The sequence below is a fragment of the Dendrobates tinctorius genome, unplaced genomic scaffold (assembly GCF_039654945.1).
Source record: "Dendrobates tinctorius isolate UK_male_01 unplaced genomic scaffold, ASM3965494v1 ptg000032l, whole genome shotgun sequence".
Lineage (NCBI taxonomy): Eukaryota > Metazoa > Chordata > Amphibia > Anura > Dendrobatidae > Dendrobates > Dendrobates tinctorius.
Genome location: NW_027361700.1, coordinates 37,843,153 through 37,868,129, shown reverse-complemented (window position 1 = coordinate 37,868,129; position 24,977 = coordinate 37,843,153). Strand labels below are relative to the sequence as shown.

The 24,977-nt window shown below is 42.8% G+C and overlaps 1 protein-coding gene across 2 annotated transcripts in view; it reads right to left on the bottom strand.

Annotated features, from left to right (window-relative positions):
• The window catches only part of HDAC5 (histone deacetylase 5), a 159,188-nt gene extending 134,597 nt beyond the window's left edge, over positions 1-24,591 (bottom strand). For both annotated transcript variants that reach the window (XM_073572779.1, XM_073572780.1), the window contains exon 1: positions 24,319-24,591. The gene's annotated coding sequence lies outside the window, so the exon portion shown is untranslated. The remainder of the gene's footprint in view (positions 1-24,318) is intronic.
• Positions 24,592-24,977: the final 386 nt, after the last annotated feature.

Below are 24,977 nucleotides of genomic sequence, written 5' to 3'. Positions count from 1 at the left end.
ATCTTGGCACACTCCTCCATGCAGATCTTCTCCAAGTTATCTAGGTTCTTTGGGTGTCTCATGTGGACTTTAATCTTGAGCTCCTTCCACAAGTTTTCAATTGGGTTAAGGTCAGGAGACTGACTAGGCCACTCCAACACCTTGATTTTTTCCCTCTTGAACCAGGCCTTGGTTTTCTTGGCTGTGTGCTTTGGGTCGTTGTCTTGTTGGAAGATGAAATGACGACCCATCTTAAGATCCTTGATGGAGGAGCGGAGGTTCTTGGCCAAAATCTCCAGGTAGGTCGTGCTATCCATCTTCCCATGGATGCGGACCAGATGGCCAGGCCCCTTGGCTGAGAAACAGCCCCACAGCATGATGCTGCCACCACCATGCTTGACTGTAGGGATGGTATTCTTGGGGTCGTATGCAGTGCCATCCAGTCTCCAAACATCACGTGTGTGGTTGGCATCAAAGATCTCGATCTTGGTCTCATCAGACCAGAGAACCTTGAACCAGTCTGTCTCAGAGTCCTCCAAGTGATCATGAGCAAACTGTAGACGAGCCTTGACATGACACTTTGAAAGTAAAGGTACCTTACGGGCTCGTCTGGAACGGAGACCATTGCGGTGGAGTACGTTACTTATGGTATTGACTGAAACCAATGTCCCCACTGCCATGAGATCTTCCCGGAGCTCCTTCCTTGTTGTCCTTGGGTTAGCCTTGACTCTTCGGACAAGCCTGGCCTCGGCACGGGAGGAAACTTTCAAAGGCTGTCCAGGCCGTGGAAGGCTAACAGTAGTTCCATAAGCCTTCCACTTCCGGATGATGCTCCCAACAGTGGAGACAGGTAGGCCCAACTCCTTGGAAAGGGTTTTGTACCCCTTGCCAGCCTTGTGACCCTCCACGATCTTGTCTCTGATGGCCTTGGAATGCTCCTTTGTCTTTCCCATGTTGACCATGTATGAGTGCTGTTCACAAGTTTGGGGAGGGTCTTAAATAGTCAGAAAAGGCTGGAAAAAGAGATAATTAATCCAAACATGTGAAGCTCATTGTTCTTTGTGCCTGAAATACTTCTTAATACTTTAGGGGAACCAAACAGAATTCTGGTGGTTTGAGGGGTTGAATAATAAATGACCCTCTGAATAAACTTTTCACAATTTAAAAAAAAATTAAACAAAGAAATAACATTCTTTTTTGCTGCAGTGCATTTCACACTTCCAGGCTGATCTACAGTCCAAATGTCACAATGCCAAGTTAATTCCGAATGTGTAAACCTGCTAAATCTGCAGGGGGTTGAATACTACTTGTAGGCACTGTACATAACAAAAATTATCAAATTTCCATCTTAGAATTTAAGTCCAGCCATAGACATTATTGTATAGATGGTGAAAGTGGGTGTAGAAAAATGAAAAGATCACTTCACATCCATTACACTGTAACATTCCAGTACAGGAAAACTGCCTTTAAGGCCACGTCACACACAGCAAGATCGCTAGCGATCTCGCTGATTTTGTGACGCCACAGCGATCTCGCTGTGTGTGGCACGCATCAGCGACCGGGAGCTTCAATCCGGGAAAGACATGGTGTTTAGACAAGCAGATAAGGGGGTAATGTGGTCACTTGGCCTATTGAGAAGTAAAAAGAACAAGCATGTAAATGGGTATTCTTATCTGCAAGATCCTATCTCAATGTGAAATAGGTGTAATAATAATATTAGCAAATACCACCAATTATAAATGTAGTATGGTTCTTCTGATTCGCTCTGTATCTTTCTTCATGTGCAGGCATTGCAGGACCTTAGGTATCCATGGTTACACCCACTACCAACTAGCTAACTAATTGTCACTATATGAGTGGTCGTAACCATGGATACCTAAGGTCCTGCAATGCCTGCACATGAGGAAAGAGATGTAGTGAATCAGAACAACTATACTACATTTCTTAATTGTTGGTATGTGCTAATATTATTATTTTTACACCTACTACATATTGGGATAGGGTCTTGGAGATGGGAATACCTCTTTTAGCTTATTTCTGATAAAAAATGTAAAAAAAAAAAACAACCACCTAACCATCTCTATTCCTTCTAATAGGACGTACAAGAGATATTGGAAAGTCCTTGAAAACTGAATAATCCCTAAAAAGATTGCAGAAGACTTATTTGAAAAGGACTTAATGATGCCGACTTTGTACCTTAGTAAAAAATTGCGTATACATGCTATTGACAGAAGAGGAATATTTGCAAGTAATGGGGGTCTATGTGAGCCCATCTGTGTCAGCTTCACCAGAATGTATAAAGCACACCACTGCCGTCCATCACAGATGGGATGATCTTTATCTGGACAGTGACATGATAATGGTCACTAAGCATGCTGAATTACTCTATAAAACACTCTGATGGTATGAGAGTCGTGGCTTGGTTTTTGAGGGCAAGTAAGGCTGATTTCACATTAGTGTTTTTTTGCGCAGCGCATCCGTGCGCATGCGACACGCATTTGTTTAACATGGCGTACGCATGGTCTTGCGTTTGCATGCGTTCATCTGCGTTTTCGTGCGCATGCGTTTTTTCAAGGTGTGCGTCTAGACACGCCAGACGCAACCTTTTGCATTTTTGGGTCCGTCCAAAGGCATTAAAAAAATGCATGCGTTCGCTTGCGCATGGAATGCGTCATAACAACGCATTACAGTCTATGGGAACACAGGCGTGCGCATGGACATGCGTATGCATACATTTTAAGAGCAAACATGGCTAGAAATTGGTTAAAACGCATGCGCATAAAAACGCAAACGCATGCAAAAACGCATGTACGTTTTTGCATGCGTTTCTACTTGCGCACGATGCGCTGCGCACAAAATGTGAAACTAGCCTAATCCACAAAGACAACTATTGGATATGTTATTGATACTATTGGAATATACTGTATTTTATCATACACATTGTCTTGGTTTTTAAAGATTTTTTTGATATATGTACCTAGTGTAACGCCATGGGGACAAACTATGCAACGTCACCGTCCAACCTATTCCACAGCACGTGGGTGAGATTGACACTTCAGACAGACCCCCTAAGGATGGAAAAGGGCTATAATTGGTTGTACTACATCTGTTACAATACGACTGTGGAGATGAAAAGCCCAATGATTTATACAATTGATATATAACAAATTCAATGTAAAAATGACTTAGAAAGGTGGCGGGCAATTGGACTTTTTAGATGTCAAAATCTACACACTATAGAATAGTAAAATTGTGACAGATATCTTCTACAAACCCAGCGCAGTAAACTAGTTTCTTCATGAAGGATCATAACGTCCATTTTCTATCAAACTAGGGATCCAACATGATCTATTCCTGCAGACTGGAAGAATCTGCTCTAAAGAAGAAACCGTTAACGCTCAAGAAAAAGATCTTAAAGCAAGATTTTAGGAGAGTGGATACAGTAACAAGACAATGATAACCGGATACAAGAAGATGAAATACTCTCCTCTATTGAAATCAGAAAGCAAACGATACCGACCCTGACAATCAGGGACCCTTCGTTACTACGTGTAATGAACAGTGGAATGAGGAGCGGAACATTTTACAGAAACATTAGGGGATTCTACAAACTGATCTTACCCTGGAACCAAGCTTATCAGATAAACTTGTAGTGACAGAAAGAAGGACCAACATTTTGAGTGATCAATTGCTCAATAGTCATTACATTGCTCTAACATCAAAGATCCTCCACATGAATGGACCACTTTGGGATTTGTTTCCCTGCAGCAACTGCAAGGCCTGCCCGAAAATGGAATGTATAAAACACTTTAAAAAATGCAAAGGGGAGAAGGAATTATGATATTAGACATGATATGGCGAGGGGTGGATACTCATTTGACTTTAATAGAGGGCAGTGTTAGAGGCAGGCTGCAGCTAACACTGTTCGCTATCAGGGCCAGCAGACCAGGGCCCCTACTCTCCCAGCCTACGCGGCCACTATGGGACCGTAAGTCAGGGGGCCAGCGCCGCCCCCAGTGAGCGCCGCATTCAACTGTATGGGCATCATAGATGTCTATACAGTTGAAACCAATGATACAGGAGAGAGCGTCAGATGAAGCTCCCTCTCCCATCATTCCCCTCTGCCTCTGACACAGCGGGTGCGCGATGACGTCACTTCATTGTGTACCTGCTGTGTGCTGGGCAGACTGCAGTGCAGCTGCTGAGACTGGAGCAGAGCTGGAATCAGCGTGGGAACGAGGAGGAGAGGTGAGTATTGTGGCTTGTTTATATCCTGGCTGCATTATATCTTATGGGGGCAGCATTATACCCTATGAGGGGGCAGCATTATACCCTATGAGGGAGGCTGCATTATACCCTATGAGGCGGGCAGCATTATACCCTATGAGGGGGGCAGCATTATACCGTATGAGGGAGGCTCCATTATACCCTATGAGGGGGGCAGCATTATACCCTATGAGGGGGGCTGCATTATACCTTATGAGGGGGGTAGCATTATACCCTATGAGGAGGCAGGATTATATCCTGTGAGGGAGGCTGCATTATACTATATGAGGGCGGCAGCATTATACCCTATGAGGGGGCTACATTCTGTGGGGAAGCTGCATTATACTATATGAAGGGGGCTGCATTATACCCTATGAGGGGGGCAGCATTATACCCTATGAGGGAGGCTGCATTATACCCTATGAGGGGGGCAGCATTATACCCTATGAGGGAGGCTGCATTATACCCTATGGGGGGGGCAGCATTATACCCTATGAGGGAGGCTGCATTATACCCTATGAGGGGGGCAGCATTATACCCTATGAGGGAGGCTGCATTATACCCTATGAGGGGGGCTGCATTATACCTTATGAGGGGGGTAGCATTATACCCTATGAGGAGGCAGGATTATATCCTGTGAGGGAGGCTGCATTATACTATATGAGGGCGGCAGCATTATACCCTATGAGGGGGCTACATTATATTCTGTGGGGAAGCTGCATTATACTATATGAAGGGGGCTGCATTATACCCTATGAGGGGGGCAGCATTATACCCTATGAGGGAGGCTGCATTATACCCTATGAGGGGGGAAGCATTATACCCTATGAGGGAGGCTGCATTATACCCTATGGGGGGCTGCATTATAACCTATGAGGGGGGCTGCATTATACCCTATGAGGGGGGTAGCATTATACCCTATGAGGAGGCAGGATTATATCCTATGAGGGGGGTAGCATTATACCCTATGAGGAGGCAGGATTATATCCTATGAGGGGGGCTGCATTATACCCTATGAGGGGGGTAGCATTATACCCTATGAGGGGGGTAGCATTATACCCTATGAGGAGGCAGGATTATATCCTATGAGGGGGGCTGCATTATACCCTAAGAGGTGGGCAGCATTATACTCTATGAGGGAGGCTGCATTATACCCTATGAAGGGGGCTGCATTATATTCTGTGGGGAAGCTGCATTATACTATATGAGGGGGGCTGCAGTATACCCTATGAGAGGGCTGCCTTATACCCTATGAGGGGGCTACATTATATTCTATGGGGGTCTGCATTATACCTTATGAGGGGGTTGCATTATACGCTGAGGGGGCTACATTATATTCTGTGGGGGGGCTGTTTTATACTATATGAAACTGGCTGCATTATACCCTATGAGGGGGTACATTATATTCTATGGGGGGTTGCATTATATTCTATGAGGGGGCTACATTATATTCTATGAGGGGGGTTACATTATATTCTATGAGAGGGCTGCATTATACTATATGAGGGCTGCATTATATTCTGTGTGGGTATTTTATATTCTATGAGGGGGCTCCATTATACTATATGAGGGGGCTACTTTATATTCTATGAGGGGACTACATTATATTCTATGAGGGGGCTACTTTATATTCTATAAGAGAGGCTACCCCAACTCCTGCTACATAATTAAGACATGTACTACCTTATATTATACCCTGATATTAGCGCATTTTACCGTACAACAGGTGGGCTTGTATTTATTTCTATGTAGCTACATAGGGGGCCACTAGAATGATTTTCTCTGGTGGGCCCAAGGTGCTCCAGTCCGACGCTGGGCAATGTATATATAGGAATGACTATCAGACAACTAAGAGTAACAATAAGAGAATATGTGAGAGACATAGAAATAACCAAATCAATTTAATATATAGACAAGAAGAAGAAGCTCCCGAGACACTTCAAAAACTTTCACTAATATGAAAGTCTTTGAAAGGGGAACATAAAAAATTGGCACAAAAAGAGAGTAAGTGGATATTTAGATTGGGGACCGTAGTCCTTGTTAGACTTAATAAGAACTTAGAATTTAGTACTTTTTTGTAGAGAGTTAATTGTTTTTAATGAGAAGGAAATTATTTTTCGGGTATGTTTTAAATGTGGGCCTTTTTTAGTTTATAGTACAATCTCCATTAAAGTTAGCAGAAGAGTGATTGTCCAAGGCCTGTTACTACCCTTCTTTTGAAGAAGTCTGAGGTTTTGGATTATATTATTACTGATCCTATAAGTTCATTTTAAAAAGGAATCATTGATGGACACTAATAACTCTCCAGAACACCACACATACAACTCCAGAATACCTGAAAACACCATATGTACAGATCCAGAATACCTGAGAACATCATATGTACACCTCCAGAACACCGTACGTACAAGTATAGAATGCCTGAGAACGCCATGCATACAAGTCCAGAATGAGAACACAGTACATATAACTCCAGAATACAAGTCCAGGATACCTGAAAATACCATATATAAAACTACAGCTAGATAACACCTGAGAACACCATATGTACACCTCCAGAGTACCTGAAAACACCGTACATACACCTCCAAAATACCCGAGAACACCATACATACAGCTCCAGAACACCTGGGTACACTATGCATACAACTCCAAAATACAGATAATACCAAACATACAGCTCCAGAAAACCTGAGAAAATCATACATACACCGCCAGAAAACCATACATACAAGTCCAGAATGCCTGAAAAACACCATATAGAGTATATAACTCCAGAAAGTCTGAGAACACCATACATACAGCTACATAACACCTGAAAACACCATATGTACACCTCCAGAATACCTGCAAACACTGTAATACACCTCCAGAACACCATACATACATCTCCAGACCACGATGCCTATAACTCCAAAATACCTGAGAACACCATACATACACCTCTAAAACACCATACATACACCTCCAGAATACCTGAGAACACCATACATACAACTCCAAAATACCTGAGAACACCATACATACAGCTTCAGAACACCTGAGAACACCATACACCTCCAATTTACCTGATAATACCAAGAATACAGCTCCAGAATACCTGAGAACACCATGCATCAAGCTCCAGAATACTGGAGAACACCATGCATACACATCAAGAATACCTGAGAACACCATACATAAAGCTCCAGAGTACCAGAGAACACGATGCATCAAGCTCCAGAATAACGGAGAACACCATGCATACACATCCAGAATACCTGAGGACAACATTCATACAACTCAAGAACACATGAGAACATCATACATTCAGCTCCAGAATACGGGAGAACACTATACATAAACCTCCAGAACACTTGATCACACCATACGTACAACTCCTGAATATCTGAGAACACCATACGTACAGCTCCTGAATGTATGAGAACACCATACATGACCAGAATACATGAAAACACCATAAATACAACTCCAGAAAGCCTGAGAACACCTCCAGAACACCATACATAAATTTCCTGACCATCATGCCTATAATTCTAGAATGCCTGACAACACGATACATACAACTAACTCTAGAACACCTAAAAACACCACACATATTTCTCCAGAATACCTGAGAACACCATGCATACACAGTACACCTCCAAAATACCTGATAACAACCATACAGCTCCAGAATACCTGGCACCATGCATACACCTCCAAAACACCAAGCATACAGCTCCTGAATACCTGAGAACACCATATATACAACTTCAGAAAACCTGAGAACAACATACATACAACTCCAGAATACCTGAGAACACCATACATGAAGCTCAAGAATAAATGTGAACATCATACATACAATTTAAGAATACATGACACCACCACACATGCAGCTCCAGAATACCTGAGAACACGTACATAAAACTCCAGAACACCTGAGCACATCATACATACTACTCCAGAACACAATACGTATAGTTGCAGAATACCTGGGAATACCATACATACACCTCCAGAACACCATAGAACACCATATGTACACCTCCATAATACCTGAAAACACCGTGCATGCACCTACAAAATACCTGAGAACACCATACATACAAGTCCAGAATGCCTGAAAAACACCATATACAGTATATAACTCCAAAAAGTCTGAGAACACCATACATACAGCTACATAACACCTGAAACCACCATATGTACACCTCCAGAATACCTGCAAACACTGTAATACACCTCCAGAACACCATACATACATCTCCAGACCACCATGCCTATAACTCCAAAATACCTGAGAACACCATACATACACCTCTAAAACACCATACATACACCTACAGAATACCTGAGAACACCATACATACAACTCCAAAATACCTGAGAACACAATACATACAGCTTCAGAACACCATACACCTCCTATTTACCTGATAATACCAAGAATACAGCTCCAGAATACCTGAGAACTCCACGCATCAAGCTCCAGAATACTGGAGAACACCATACATACACATCAAGAATACCTGAGAACACCATACATAAAGCTCCAGAGTACCAGAGAACACGATGCATCAAGCTCCAGAATAACGGAGAACACCATGCATACACATCCAGAATACCTGAGAACAACATACATACAACTCAAGAACACATGAGAACATCATACATTCAGCTCCAGAATACGGGAGAACACCATACATAAATCTCCAGAACACTTGATCACACCATACGTACAACTCCTGAATATCTGAGAACACCATACGTACAGCTCCAGAATGCATGAGAACACCATACATACATGACCAGAATACATGAAAACACCATAAATACAACTCCAGAAAGCCTGAGAACACCTCCACAACACCATATATAAATTTCCTGACCATCATGCCTATAATTCTAGAATGCCTGAGAACACCACACATACAACTAACTCTAGAACACCTAAAAACACCACACATAAATCTCCAGAATACCTGAGAACACCATGCATACACAGTACACCTCCAAAATACCTGATAACAACCATACAGCTCCAGAATACCTGGCACCATGCATACACCTCCAATATATCAAGCATACAGCTCCTGAATACCTGAGAACACCATACAGTATATACAACTTCAGAAAACCTGAGAACAACATACATACAACTCCAGAATACCTGAGAACACCATACATGCAGCTCAAGAATAAATGAGAACATCATACATACAGTTTAAGAATACATGAGAACATCACACATGCAGCTCCAGAATACCTGAGAACACCGTACATAAAACTCCAGAACACCTGAGCACATCATACATACTACTCCGGAACACAATACGTATAGCTGCAGAATACCTGGGAATACCATACATACACCTCCAGAACACCGTAGAACACCATATGTACACCTCCACAATACCTGAAAACACTGTACGTACAACTACAAAATACCTGAGAACACCATACATACAACTACAGAACACCTGAGAAAACCATGAATACTTCTACAAAATACCTGATAATACCAAGCTCCAGAATACCTTAGTACCGTACATACAGCTCCAGAATACCTGAGAACACCATTCATACAACTCCAGAGTACCTGAAAATATCATACGTACAGCTCCAGAATACTTGAGAACACCTTGCATATACCTCCAAAATACCTGAGAATACCAAGCAAACAGCTCAAGAATACCTGAGAACACCATACATACAACTGTAGAAAACCTGAGAACACCAAAGGTACAGCTCCAGAGTACCTGAGAACATCATACATACACCTCCAGAATACCATACATACAAGTCTAGAATGCCTGAGAACACAATACATGCAAGTCCAGAATACCTGAAAACACTACATATAACTCCAAACTACCTGAAAACACCATATATACAACTCCAGAAAACATAAGGACATCGTAAATACAAAATACAGCACCAGAATACGTGAGAACACCATATGTACACCTCCAGAATACCTGAAAACACTATACATACATACGCTTCCAGAACACCATACATAAATCTCCAGACCATCGTGCCTATAATTTCAGAATACCTGAGAACACCATACATACAACTCAAGAGAACATGAGAACAGCATGCAAACACGTCTAGAATACCTGACAATATCATACGTACAGCTCCACAATACCTGAGAATGCCATGCATACACCTCCAAAATACCAGATAATACCAAGCATACAGCTCCAGAATACCTAAGATCACCATACATACAGCTCCAGAATACCTGAGAACACCATGCATACACCTCCAGAATACCTGACAATATCATACATACAGCTTGAGAATACCTTACAATATCATACGTACAGCTCCAGAATACCTGGCACCATGCATACACCTCCAAAATACCTGTCAATATCATACGTACAGCTCCGGAATAACTGAGAACACCATATATGCAGCTCCAGAATACCTGAAAACATCATGCATACACCCCCAGAATACCTGAGATCACCATACATGCAGCTCCAGAATTCCTGAAAACACCATGCATACACCTCCAGCATACCTGAGAACATCATACTTACAAGTTAAGAATACATGAGAACACCATACATACACCTCCAAAATACCTGATAATATCAAGCATACTACTCCGGAATACCTGATAATACCATACATGCAGCTCCAGAATACATGAAAACACCATGCATACACCTCCAGAATACCTGAGAACATCATACATACAATTTAAGAATACATGAGAACACCATACATACACCTGAAAACACCATATACAACTCAAGAGCACATGAAAACACCATGAAAACACCATGAAAACACCTCCAGAATACCTGACAATATCATACGTACAGCTCCACAATATCTGAGAACACCATGCATGCACCTCCAGAATACCTGACAATACCAAGCATACAGCTCTAGAACACCTGACAACACTGTACATAAATCTCCAGAACACTGTACATTCAAGTCCAGAATGCCTGAGAACACCATACATACAGCTCCAGAACACCTGGGAACACGTGAGAACTAGTGAAGAGCGAGTATGCTCTTTACTCAGGATTTACGAGCATGCTCGGGTTTTCTCCAAGTAGTTTTGGCGTGCTCGGAGAATACCTGAGAATACCAAGCATACAGCTCCAGAATACTTGAGAAAAACGTACATAACTCTCCAGAACACCATACATACAACTCCAGAACACCTGAAAACACCATACGTACAGCTCCAGAATACCCGACAACACCATATATACACCTCCAGAACACCATACATACAAGTCTAGAATGCCTGAGAACATCATGTATACAAGTCCAGAATACCTGAGAACACAGTACACATATAACTCCAGAATACCTGAAAACTCCATATATACAATAATAGAAAACCTGAGAACAACATCCATACAGCTCCAGAACACCTGAGAACACCATACATGCAGCTCCAGAATACCTGAAAACACCATGAATACACCTCCAGAACACCTGAGCACACCATACATACAACTCTAGACCACTAGAGAACACAATGCATACAGATACAGAATACCTGAGAACACCATACATACAACTACAGAACATCTGGGAACACCATTCATACACCTTCAGAGTACCTGAAAATATCATACGTACATCTCCAGAATACTTGAGAACACCATGCATACTCCTCCAAAATAGCTGAGAATACCAAGATAACAGCTCAAGAATACCTGACAACACCATACATACAACTGTAGAAAACCTGAGAACACCATAGGTACAGCTCCAGAGTACCTGAGAACACCATACATACACCTCCAGAATACCATACATACAAGTCTAGAATGCCTGAGAACACAATACATGCAAGTCCAGAATACCTGAAAACACTACATATAACTCCAGAGTACCTGACAATACCAAGCATACAGATACAGCTTCCTCTGGATCAACATGTTAGGGCAAGTTAGGATAGGATATGGGTTGAACTAGATGGACTTAAAGTCTCCCTTAAACCTTAATAACTATGTTACTATGTTACAGAATACCTGTGAATAACATATATACAGCTCTAGAACACCTGAGAACCCCATACATAAATCTCCTGAACACTGTACATTCAAGTCGAGAATGCCTGAGAACACCATACATACAGCTCCAGAACACCTGGGAACACGTGAGAACTAGTGAAGAGAGAGTATGCTCTTTACTCAAGATTTCCGAGCATGCTCGGGTTTTCTCCAAGTAGTTTGGGCGTGCTTGGAGAATACCTGAGAATATCAAGCATAGAGCTCCAGAATACCTAAGAACATCGTACATAACTCTCCAGAACACCTGAGCACACCATGCATACAACTAGACCACTAGAGAACACAATACGTACAGATACAGAATACCTGACAACACCATACATGCACCTCCAGAACAACACACACACACACGAGTCAAGAATGCCTGAGAACACCACACATACTAGTCCAGAATACATGACAACACAGTACATATAACTCCACAATACCTGAAAACACCATTTATACAACTCCAGAAAACCTGAGAACACCATACATACTGTTCCAGGACACCTGAAAACACCATATGTACACCTCCAGAATACCTGAAACCACCGTACATACACCTCCAAAATGCATGAGAACACCATACATACAGCTCCGAAATACCTGAGAATATCATACGTACAGCTGCAGAATACCTGAGAACACCATGTATACAACTCCAAAATACATGAGAATACCAAGTAAACAGCTCCAGAATACCTGAGAACACTGTACATACAACTCTAGAAATCCTGATAACAGCATAGGTACAGCTCCAGAATACATGAGAATACCAAGCATACAGCTCCAGAAAACATAAGAACATTGTACATACAGCTTCAGAACACCTGAGAACACCATACATACACCTCCGGAATACTTGAAAACACCATACATACACCTCTAGAATACCTGAGAATACCATACAACTCAGGAGCACATGAGAACATCATACATACAGCTCCAGTATACCTGAGAACACCATACATGCAGCTCCAGAATACCTGAGAACACCATGCATACACCTCCAAAATACCTGATAACACAAAGCATACTGTTCCAGAATACCTGAGAACACCATACATACAGGTCCAGAACACCTGAGAACACAGTAAAAAAAATCTCCAAAACACCTGAGAACACCGTACATACAACTCCAGAACACCTGAGAACACCACACGTACAGCTCCAGAACACCTGGAAACACCATATATACACCTCCAGAACACATCGGAAGACCATACATACAGCTTCAGAATACCTGAGAACACCATACATAAATGTGCAGAACACCATACAGACACCTCTAGACAGAACACCTGAACACACCATACATAAACCTCCGGAATACCTGAAACCACCATGCATACACCTTAAAAATACCTTATAATACCAAGCATACTGCTCCAGAAAACCTAACAACACCATACATGCACCTCTAGAACACCAGAAAACATCATACATACACCTCATAATACCTGAGAACACCATGCATACACCTCCAGAACACCTGACAACACCATACATATACCTTCAGAACACCATACATACATCTTCAGAATACCTGACTACATCGTACATACGGCTCCAGAATACCTGAGAACACCATGCATACACCTCCAAAATACCTGATAACACAAAGCATACAGTTCCAGAATACCTGAGAACACCATACATACAGCTCCAGAACACCTGAGAACACAGTAAAAAAAATCTCCAAAACACCTGAGAACACCGTACATACAACTCCAGAACACCTGAGAACACCACACGTACAGCTCCAGAACACCTGGAAACACCATATATACACCTCCAGAACACATCGGAACACCATACATACAGCTCCAGAATACCTGAGAACACCATACATAAATGTGCAGAACACCATACAGACACCTCTAGACAGAACACCTGAACACACCATACATAAACCTCCGGAATACCTGAAACCACCATGCATACACCTTAAAAATACCTTATAATACCAAGCATACTGCTCCAGAAAACCTAACAACACCATACATGCACCTCTAGAACACCAGAAAACATCATACATACACCTCATAATACCTGAGAACACCATGCATACACCTCCAGAACACCTGACAACACCATACATATACCTTCAGAACACCATACATACATCTTCAGAATACCTGACTACATCGTACATACGGCTCAAGAATACCTGAGAACACCATGCGTACAGCTGCACAATACCATACATACAGCTCCAGAATATCTAAGAACACCATGCCTATAACTCCAGACCACTATAAATACCACTACAGAATACCTGAGAACACCATACATACAACTTCAAAACACCTGAGCACACCATATATGCACCTTTATACCTACTGTAATATAGAGCTATGGAAACTCCATCTCTACAGCAGTTTCACAGCTTATTACTAGAATAACACATTGTAACAAACCATGTTGTCAGAGTGAGCAGAATTTCAGCCTCTGGATCTATACAAAAATGTTTCCATACTCAATATCATTTAAACACGAAGGCCTGATTTATCAAGAGGTTTTCTCCACTGTTTTGATTTAAAACTGCTTGCAATGTGGAAAAAATGTGTATGTTTGCCATTTCTAGGCCAGTTTCAGTCAGGTTCACTCTCTTTTTGAACGCAGGGGGCATGACTAAAGAACAATATACAGGGTAACTGGATTAAAACTTCACTTTTAATAATATATTAAAACACCAAAAAATCACCAATATTCAACCAAGTGAACATTAAACAAAAAAGGTCAACAAATTACTGCTCATCTGTTATCTGGAGGGGAGCGTCGAATAACCCTATTAAGGTTATTTAGGGTATATCTGAATTATTGACAAAGTGGTATACGGAAGGTTGTTTGGGTATAGAGGTATGATTTCTCTCCTCTATATTGTGTGGCTTGGTGAAGTAACCACCAATTGGGGAGCTATAGCCATTGAAAACTACTGATGAATGTGGACGTAGGAAGTGACTGGCTATGTTATTAACTTGGGATAAGTGTAATATCCAGGTCTTGTTCTGACTTACCGCTTTTTTCTGTATATCTGTGTCACTTGGTACGCTTCCCATTGGAGTCCTTTTGATATATTACTAGAATTACAAACACGATTGGACCAAACTGTGCTCTTGTGACGCCCCCACTATTTCTGAGCTATATTCCAAGCCCTACTATTCTACTTTCTTCTGCTGTCTGTTATATGTACACTGCCCTCATACCCCTTATAGGGTTTAATGGGAAGAGTCAACGGTGAGCAGGGGCACCATCAAGTTTTTGGGGTGCCAACATCCGCAGCAAGGTAGTGAGACCACAGTGTCTTCTAGGGTTACTCTACACTCCCCTACAAATATTGGTGATATTTTGCGTTTTAATATGTTATTAAAAGTGAAGTGTTAATCAAGTTATTCTATATATAGTGCTTCAATCAGTAATCTTGTACTCCTTTCTGGCACTCATTATTGATTACTCGGATGTTTGATACAGGGGGCATAGCCGAGTGCAGGCATCAAATTCATCACAATTCATTTAAAAAAAAGAAGTGTACTCCAGTCACTGATCCTCCATAAATCTCACTGAATTTCCTATCCTGGTCCGTTTTTGTGGATCAGCCTAGCCCACACAATCCTATGAGAGTGAGAAAATATATAGAATGCATAGGGAAGCCATTCATGTGCTATTAGTTTTTTGCTAATGCCGAATCGGACGCAGTTTTATAACTATAGCCTTACGAATTTTTTATTTTTTTTTACACATACATCCCAAAGTATCATACAAATGCTTTTCCCTAAATTAGAATTTCATCAAAAAGTTAAGTTATTTCAGTTCCTCAGTACAAAAACTGAAACTGATATATTATATAGTCATTACAGAGTGATCTATTTCACGTGTTTATTTCAGTTAATGTTGATGATTATGGCTTACAGCCAATGAAAACCCAAAAGTCATTATCTCAGTAAATTAGAATACTTTATAACACCAGCTTGATAAATGATTTTAAAATCCGAAATGTTGGCTTACTAAAATGTATATTCAGTAAATGCAATCAATACTTGGCCTGGGCTCCTTTGTCATCAATTACTACATCAATGCAGCGTGGCATGGAGGTGATCAGCCTGTGGCACTGCTGAGGTGTTATGGAAGCCCAGGTTCCTTTGATAGCAGCCTTCAGCTCGTCTGCATTGTTGGGTCTGGTGTCTCTCATCTTCCTCTTGACAATACCCCATAGATTCTCTATGGGGTTAAGGTCAGGCAAGTTTGCTGGCCAATCAAGCACAGGGATACTGTTATTTGTAAACCACTTTTTCCTTCCACTCATCTTTCCATTAATATGCTTGGATACAGTACTCTGTGAACAGCCAGCTTCTTTAGCAATGACCTTTTGTGGCTTACCCTCCTTGTGGAGTGTGTCAATGACTGCCTTCTGGACATCTGTCAAGTCAGCAGTCTTCCCCATGATTGTGGAGCCTACTGAAACAGAATAAGGGACCTTTTTAAACAGTTAGGAAGCCTTTGTAGGTGTTTTCTGTTAATTATTCTAATTTACTGATGTAATGACTTTTGGGTTTTCATTGGCTGTAAGCCATAATCATAGAATCATAGAATCGTAGAGTTGGAAGGGACCTCCTGGGCCATCTGGTCCAACCCCCTGCTCAATGCAGGATTCGCTAAATCATCCCAGTCAGATGTCTGTCCAGCCTCTGTTTGAAGACTTCCATTGAAGGAGAACTCACCACTTCTCGTGGCAGCCTGTTCCACTCATTGATCACTCTAACTGTCAAAAAGTTTTTTCTAATATTTAATTTGTGTCTCCTCCCATTCAGTTTCATCCCATTGCTTCTAGTCTTTCCTTGTGCAAATGAGAATAAAGTTGATCCTTCTACAATGTGACAGCCCTTTAGATATTTGTAGACAGCTATTAAGTCTCCTCTCAGTCTTCTCTTTTGCAAACTAAACATTCCCAAATCCTGCAACCTTTCCTCATAAGACAGGGTTTGCAGACCGGTCACCATTCTGGTCGCTCTTTTCTGAACTTGCTCCAGTTTGTTGATGTCTTTTTTAAAATGTGGTGCCCAAAACAGGACACAATATTCCAGATGAGGTCTGACCAAAGAGGAGTAGAGGGAAATAATGACTTCACGTGATCTAGACTGTATGCTTCTGTTAATACATCCTAGAATTGCATTTGCCTTTTTTGCTGCTGCATCACACTGTTGACTCATATTCAGTCTGTGATCTATTAGTATACCCAAGTCTTTTTCACATGTGCTGTCACTTAGCACTATTCCTCCCATTCTGTATATGCTTTTTTAATTTTTATTGCCCAGATGTAGTACTTTGCATTTCTCCCTGTTAAAAACCATTCTGTTAGTTGCTGCCCACTTCTCCAGTTTATTTTTATCTTTTTGAATCCTCTCTCTTCTATAGTATTAGCTATCCCTCCTAGCTTTGTGTCATCAGCAAATTTAATCAGTTTACCTTCAATTCCTTCATCTAAATCATTGATAAAGATGTTGAACAATACAGGGCCCAGGACAGAGCCCTGTGGTACCCCACTTGAGACATTCTTCCAACTGGATGTGCAGCCATTTACGACCACTCTTTGGGTCCGATCACTAAGCCAGTTATGAATCCACCTAACAGTTGCCTTGTCCATTCCATACTTAGTCATTTTTTCAATAAGGATTGTATGAGAGACTTTGTCAAATGCTTTGCTGAAGTCAAGATATACTATATCTACAGCATTTCCTTGATCCACCCAATCAGTGATTCCGTCATAGAAGGAAATTAAGTTAGTCTGACATGACTTATTAGTTACAAACCCATGCTGACTCTGTTTAATCACTTCATTCTTATCCAGGTACTGACATACATGTTGTTTAATAATTTGTTCAAAGATCTTTACTGGTATAGAAGTCAGACTCACCGGCCTATAGTTGCCTGGGTCCACCTTCTTCCCCTTTTTGAAGATAGGAACAACTTTGCTCTTCTCCAGTCTTCTGGGACTTCTCCTGGTCTCCAAGAATTTTCAAAGATTATGGAGAGGGGTTCAAAAATTTCTTCTGCTATCTCCTTCAGTACTCTGGGGTGTAATTCATCTGGACCTGGAGACTTGAATTCATTTAGGTTAGCTAAGTGTTTCCTCACTATCTTTCTGTTTATAGATATCCTGGATTCTTCTATTCCCTTAATAGGACAGTGAAGAACAGTTGATGTTACATTTCCTTTCTGAGAGAAAACAGATGCAAAATAGGAATTTAAAAGTTCAGCCTTCTCATCATCCTGTCTTACCATTTCATCATTTTCATCCTGTAAAAATCCTATAGCATCTTTGACTTTTCTTTTACTTTTGACATATCCCCAAAATCCTTTATTATTGCTTTTGACATCTCTTGCAAGCCTCAATTCATTTTCAGCTTTAGATAATCTGATTTGTGCCCTGCAGGTTCTGCAGACAGCATTATATTCTTCTTTAGATATGCCTCCCTCTTTCCATTTTATAAACATTTTTTTCTTCCTTTTTAACATGTGCTTAAGTTCTGTGTTCATCCATCCTGGTTTCCTTAAATGCTTCCTATTCTTCCCTCTTTTTGGAATTGTTAACAACTGTGCTTTGAGAATTTCATTTTTCAAGATTTCCCATCCTTCCTGGACATTTTTGTCTCTAAGGATATCCAGCCATTGGATGCCTCCAATTCTCTTTCTGAATCCCTTAAAATCTGCCTTTCTGAAATCTAACCTTGACGTCTGAGTCTTCACAGGTCTTCCGCCTCTAGTTATCCAAAATTCTAAAATAGTATGGTCGCTACCTCCTAGGGTACCAGCCACTTTTACCTCCTCAACCATTTCCTCCCTGTTTATAAGGATTAGATCCAAGGTAGCAGTTCCCCTTGTTTTCTCCCCTACCTTTTGGAAGATAAGGTTGTCAGCAAGAGAGGATAAGAATTTCCTTGACCTGTTAGTTTTGCCTGAGAGAGATTCCCAACAAATGTCTGGATAGTTGAAATCTCCCATGACAACTATGTCATATTTTTTGAGAACTTGGCCATTTGATGCATAAAGAGTTCATCCATGTATTCAGCTTGCACAGCTTGCACATTAACAGAAATAAACACGTGAAATAGATCACTCTGTAATGACTCTATATAATATATGAGGTTCACTTTTTGTATTGAAGAACTGAAATACATTACCTTTTTGGTGATATTCTATATTTTTGGTGATATTCTAATTTTGTGAGAAGCACCTGTATATACACTGGATGATACAGGATAATGCTACCAGTGTAAGAAAAATAAAGGATTCTCATACTAGAGAAGAGTGGGAATAGTTCTTATCCATTAATAAGGAGCTGTGGCACATGCAGCAGTGATGGAAGCCCTGACAGTAGTGTATGCCAACAGGTCCTAATACACCATTGTGATAGCAGACTGCTAGAGAGAAACACAAAAGGAGAATAACAGATCCGTCAACAGCAAATTATTGACCACTCTTACAGAAAAACAATGTTTTCTACACTACAGATAGTAAAAGCTTTAAAAGTATCAAAAAATTAATACAAATATTTGCTATATTTAAGCTTTAAGGAACATAATTACTGTATATGCGAAAATAAATGAATAAGTGACAGATTTGTTTTATCAGAGACATCAGCAATTGTGACGTTCTGAATAGTCTGAGGAGCCAGTATTGGGGTAAAATTGTGGCACTATGAGACCTCACGCCTCACACATAGCAACCATTGCCAAAATCAGACGTGGTGACACCATAGACGAGCATTACAAAACAAATCCTGGAAACCATCAATAAGCAGGTCAGTGGTTGATGGAGGTTTTTCCGTATGCACTGTACAGTACTGAGAATGCAAAAGCGTAAGCTGTTCTCAATGCGCGTAGATTTTTCTCATCCTTACCAGCCCTTAACACTGCTGCTGACTGTAGGTGGTATTGGGCCATGTTCACATGGGTCAGGGCTGCTGCATATTACAGGAGAGCAGATTCCAGAAAATCTCATCCATATGCAGAAAAGCGGCAGCATACATCGACTGGCACTGTGAATATTCACGCTGTAGATAGTCACATCACATTTTCCCCTTTGCAATGCAACAAGTGATATTCGTGGTAAATCAGCAGCAATACAACCCGGAAGGTCACATTCACATGTTCAGTATTTGTGAGTTTTTTACATCAATATCAGTAAGCCAAAACCAGGAGATGAACAGTCAGAGGAAAAGTATAATACAAACCCGTCACCACTTCTGGATTTTTCATCCTGGTTTTGGCTTACACATACTGATGTAAAATAGTGACTAAATACTGAACGTGTGAACGTGGCCTTAAAGGGAATTTCTCACTAAAGACATTTATGCGATGCAGTTCCTTTCTCTGATCTCCAAAGTGGGGGCTACTTGATCATTCTTTCTTACTGGTGTCCTACCATGCCATAAATGTCTGCCATGGGACCCTTTAAAGCAGTGCTCCCCAACCTTTTTTGCACCAGGGACCGGTTTCAAGCAAGACCATTCTTCCATGGCCCGGCAGGGCAGGGATGGAGGTGTGGCAGGGGCGGGGCTTTGGTCATAAGGGGGCGCGGCTATGGACACGGTTGTAGTTTAGCAGTGCATACTTATAATTAAATAACATTTATAATGTGACTCAACTCACCATAGGTTTTGAATGAGTGCTCCTTCACCCCCTTCTCCCCATCATTGCCTTCACCCCATCACTCCCTTCTCCCCATCATTGCCTTCACCCCATCACTCCCTTCTCCCCATCATTGCCTTCACCCCATCACTCCCTTCTCCCCATCTTTGCCTTCACCCCATCACTCCCTTCTCCCCATCATTGCCTTCACCCCATCACTCCCTTCTCCCCATCTTTGCCTTCACCCCATCACTCCCTTCTCCCCATCTTTGCCTTCACCCCATCACGCCCTTCTCCCCATCATTGCCTTCACCCCATCACTGCCGTCTCTCCATCATTGCCTTCACCCCATCACTCCCTTCTCCCCATCATTGCCTTCACCCCATCACTCCCTTCTCCCCATCATTGCCTTCACCCCATCACTCCCTTCTCCCCATCTTTGCCTTCACCCCATCACTCCCTTCTCCCCATCATTGCCTTCACCCCATCACTCCCTTCTCCCCATCATTGCCTTCACCCCATCACTGCTGTCTCTCCATCATTGCCTTCACCCCATCACTCCCTTCTCCCCATCATTGCCTTCACCCCATCACTCCCTTCTCCCCATCATTGCCTTCACCCCATCACTCCCTTCTCCCCATCATTGCCTTCACCCCATCACTGCCGTCTCTCCATCATTGCCTTCACCCCATCACTCCCTTCTCCCCATCATTGCCTTCACCCCATCACTCCCTTCTCCCCATCACTGCTGTCTCTCCATCATTGCCTACACCCCATCACTCCCCTCATGGCCTTCTCCTCATGTCCCCATCTCCTCCAGGGCCAGGCTACACAAACACAGACCAACACACACACACACACCCATCTCCTCCAGGGCCAGGCTACACAAACACAGACCAACACACACACACACACACACACACAGACATACATACACACACACACACACACCACCTCTCTCCTCTCACCTGTCGCAGCATCGCCCGCGCTTCCTCGCTCTGACACAGCAGCGGCCGCGCTCTCCTCTCTGTGTCAGTCAGAGACAGGAAGCGCGGGCGGCGGGCAGGAAGCTGGACGCAGTGGACGGGTCCTTGCAGCTCCGCTCCTGCTATTCCCTCTTGCAGGCAGCGGAGCTGCTTGGATCGCTCCCTGGCCGCCGCTACACACGCCGCTAAGAACTGCTGCGCGCCGCCCCAGCCCCCGCTACACCACTGACCGCCCCTGGCTCCCCTTGTGTCCGCGGACAGGCAAGGGCACTGCAGCGGCCTGGTGCTGGGCCGCGGCCCGGCGGTTGGGGACCCCTGCTTTAAAGCATAGATGCCAAAGTCTGGCCCGTCGGACAAATCTGGCCAACAAGGTGGTTATATTTGGCCCGTGACACCAGAACTGGCCATTATTCTGTATGGCGGACTATGTGGGGTCCATTATTCTGTATGGAGGACTTTATGGGGTTCATTATTCTGTTTGGAGGATTATGTGGGCCCTATTATTCTGCATTGAGGACTATGTGGGTCCATTATACTGTATGAAGGACTTTGTGGGGCCTATCATAATACTATATGGAGGACTATGTGGGGCCTATTATTCTGTATGGTGAACTATGTAGGGCCTATTATGCTGTATGGAGGACTATGTGGGTCGATTAAACTGTAGGGAGGACTTTGTGGGATCTATTATACTGTTTGTAGGACTATGTGGGTCCATTATACTGTATGGAGGACTTTGTGGGGCCTATTATACTGTATGGAGGACTACGAGGGTCCATTATACTGTAGAGAGGACTTTGTGGGGCCTATTATACTGTATGGAGGACTATGTGGGGCCCATTATACTGTATTGAGGAGTTTGTGGAGCCTATTATTGTGTATGGAGGACTTTATGGGGTTCATCATTCTGTTTGTAGGACTATGTGTGGCCTATGATTCTGTATGGGGTACTATGTGTGGCCTATAATTCTGTATGGAGGACTATGTGTGGCCTATGATTCTGTATGGGGTACTATGTGTGGCCTATTATTCTGTATGGAGGACTATGTGTGGCCTATTATTCTGTATGGAGGACTATGTGGGTCCTATTATTCTGTATGGAGGACTATGTGGGGCCCATTATTCTGCATGGAGGACTTTATGGGGTTCATTATTCTGTTTGGAAGACTATGTGTGGCCCATTATTCTGTAAGGAGGACTATGAAGGACCTATTATTCTGTATGGAGGACTATGTAGGGCCCATTATACTATACTGGTTGGCCCACAACTTTGTTCAAGTTTTTCATTTTGGCCCTCTGTATTTGAGTTTGACATCCCTGCTTTAAATGTAAGTAAGTAGTGGTATGGCTGTATAGGACTTTGTCACCTAATACAAATTCTGCCTTTTTTGTTGAGATTTGATGTACGAGCCAATAGAAATCTGACATCCAAAGGCAAATGCAAATCAGGCTGGAAGTGCACTGGGGTTGTGTCAATGTATTTGCATGGCTTCATCCACGTGAACTGACACGCCCCCCTGACACGCCCCCAGTGCATTTTCAACCTGATTTGAATGTGACTTCTACACTAGAGTTGTGACGACTGGCCCACCGGATCTTTACAGAAAAGGAATCTACTTAATTGAGTGACAAGCTCCTATACGGCCACTGTCTCCATATGTTAAAACGTGCTGATGACAGGTTCCCTTTAATGAGCCAATAAGACGCAAAGGACGTTCATTACACGTAACGTGTTAATTAATAAGGAAAACACAAACATAATATTCGATGCATCGACATAAACTTGCTGATGGTTTCCATCTACAAACAGTATAAAAGATGATAAAAATATCATTGGCATTAACACAAAAAAACTAATATTTAGATTTATGAGCCCATCCTCATCCTCCAGAATCTGCTCATATCTCCTCTCATCAACGGCCTGGTGGGTGCCACAAAGCCCTGTAAGATTAGTGAAAGACACAGGTCTCAGTTCTCAGCTATAGATCAAGCAGCTGGCATCACCCAAATGCCCATACGGCCGCACCCATCTAATATAGTGCAAGCAGACATCCCCCCAATTCAGAGATAGTGCAAGCAGACATCCTCCCATTCTAATATAGTGCAGGGAACCCCCCAATTCTAAGATAGTGCAGAGGGCCCCCCATTAGTGCAGAGGGCCCCCCATTCTGGTACAGCACAGGGGGCCCCCACCATTCTGGTACAGCACAAGGGACAGCCCCCCCAGAGGTGCCATCCCCACCCCTCCCCCACTGGTCAGACATGCCAGCGCTCCTGGACCACTGATCTCTATGGCCAATGAAACATTCACCACTCCAGGTCCTGGCAGCAGTGAGGAGCTAACCCTAAATCAGCGGTATCTTCCCAGCCCCCTCCGGTCCATGTGCCTCCTAGTATCAGTGCCAGTATGAGGCTGCCGGCCGTGTCACTGACCTGCTCTCTGTCAGACAGCCGGGACGTCTCTTGCTGGTTCCTGTATCACTCACACTGCGCGGCTTTTCCTCCCGTCTCCTCTGCTGTCTCCTTAGAGGGAGTGTCCATAGTCAACCAACACCAGGCTGTCGTGGATGCGGGCAGCCCCTCCTCACTCTCAGGCTGCCCCTCCGTCCATCCTCATCCTCTCTGCCCCTCACTTACTTGCCGTCTCTCTCCGGCTGTCTCTCTCCTTTCCCTTCTTGCAGTCTCTCCACCAACAACAACATTCAGTGACGTCACCCAAATCACGTGACTCCGATGGTCCTAAAAATAGATTCTATCAGAGAACGGGAGTGACTGCACATAAAGGGGCGTGGTCTGCTGGATACAGAGCCTGCATCCCTTTAAAGGGGCCGCGACAGGGAAAAGCTGCGACCCGCACGGCGTAATGCAGAAGTATATGGAGCGCTCCTAGGACTCTGCTTGCTGCGGTTACCGGAGCTTTGTCTGCAGTTTCTTTGTGCTTGTATCAGGTTTACAATATGGAGGAAATTGCATAAATAGTAACTCCATAACCATGATCATCACTATTCTATCAGCTCCCCCTCTGATCAGTCACATAGTCCTGTGCTGCAGCATGTTACCGGGCTACAGGCTGCCATATGAATGTATGTGGC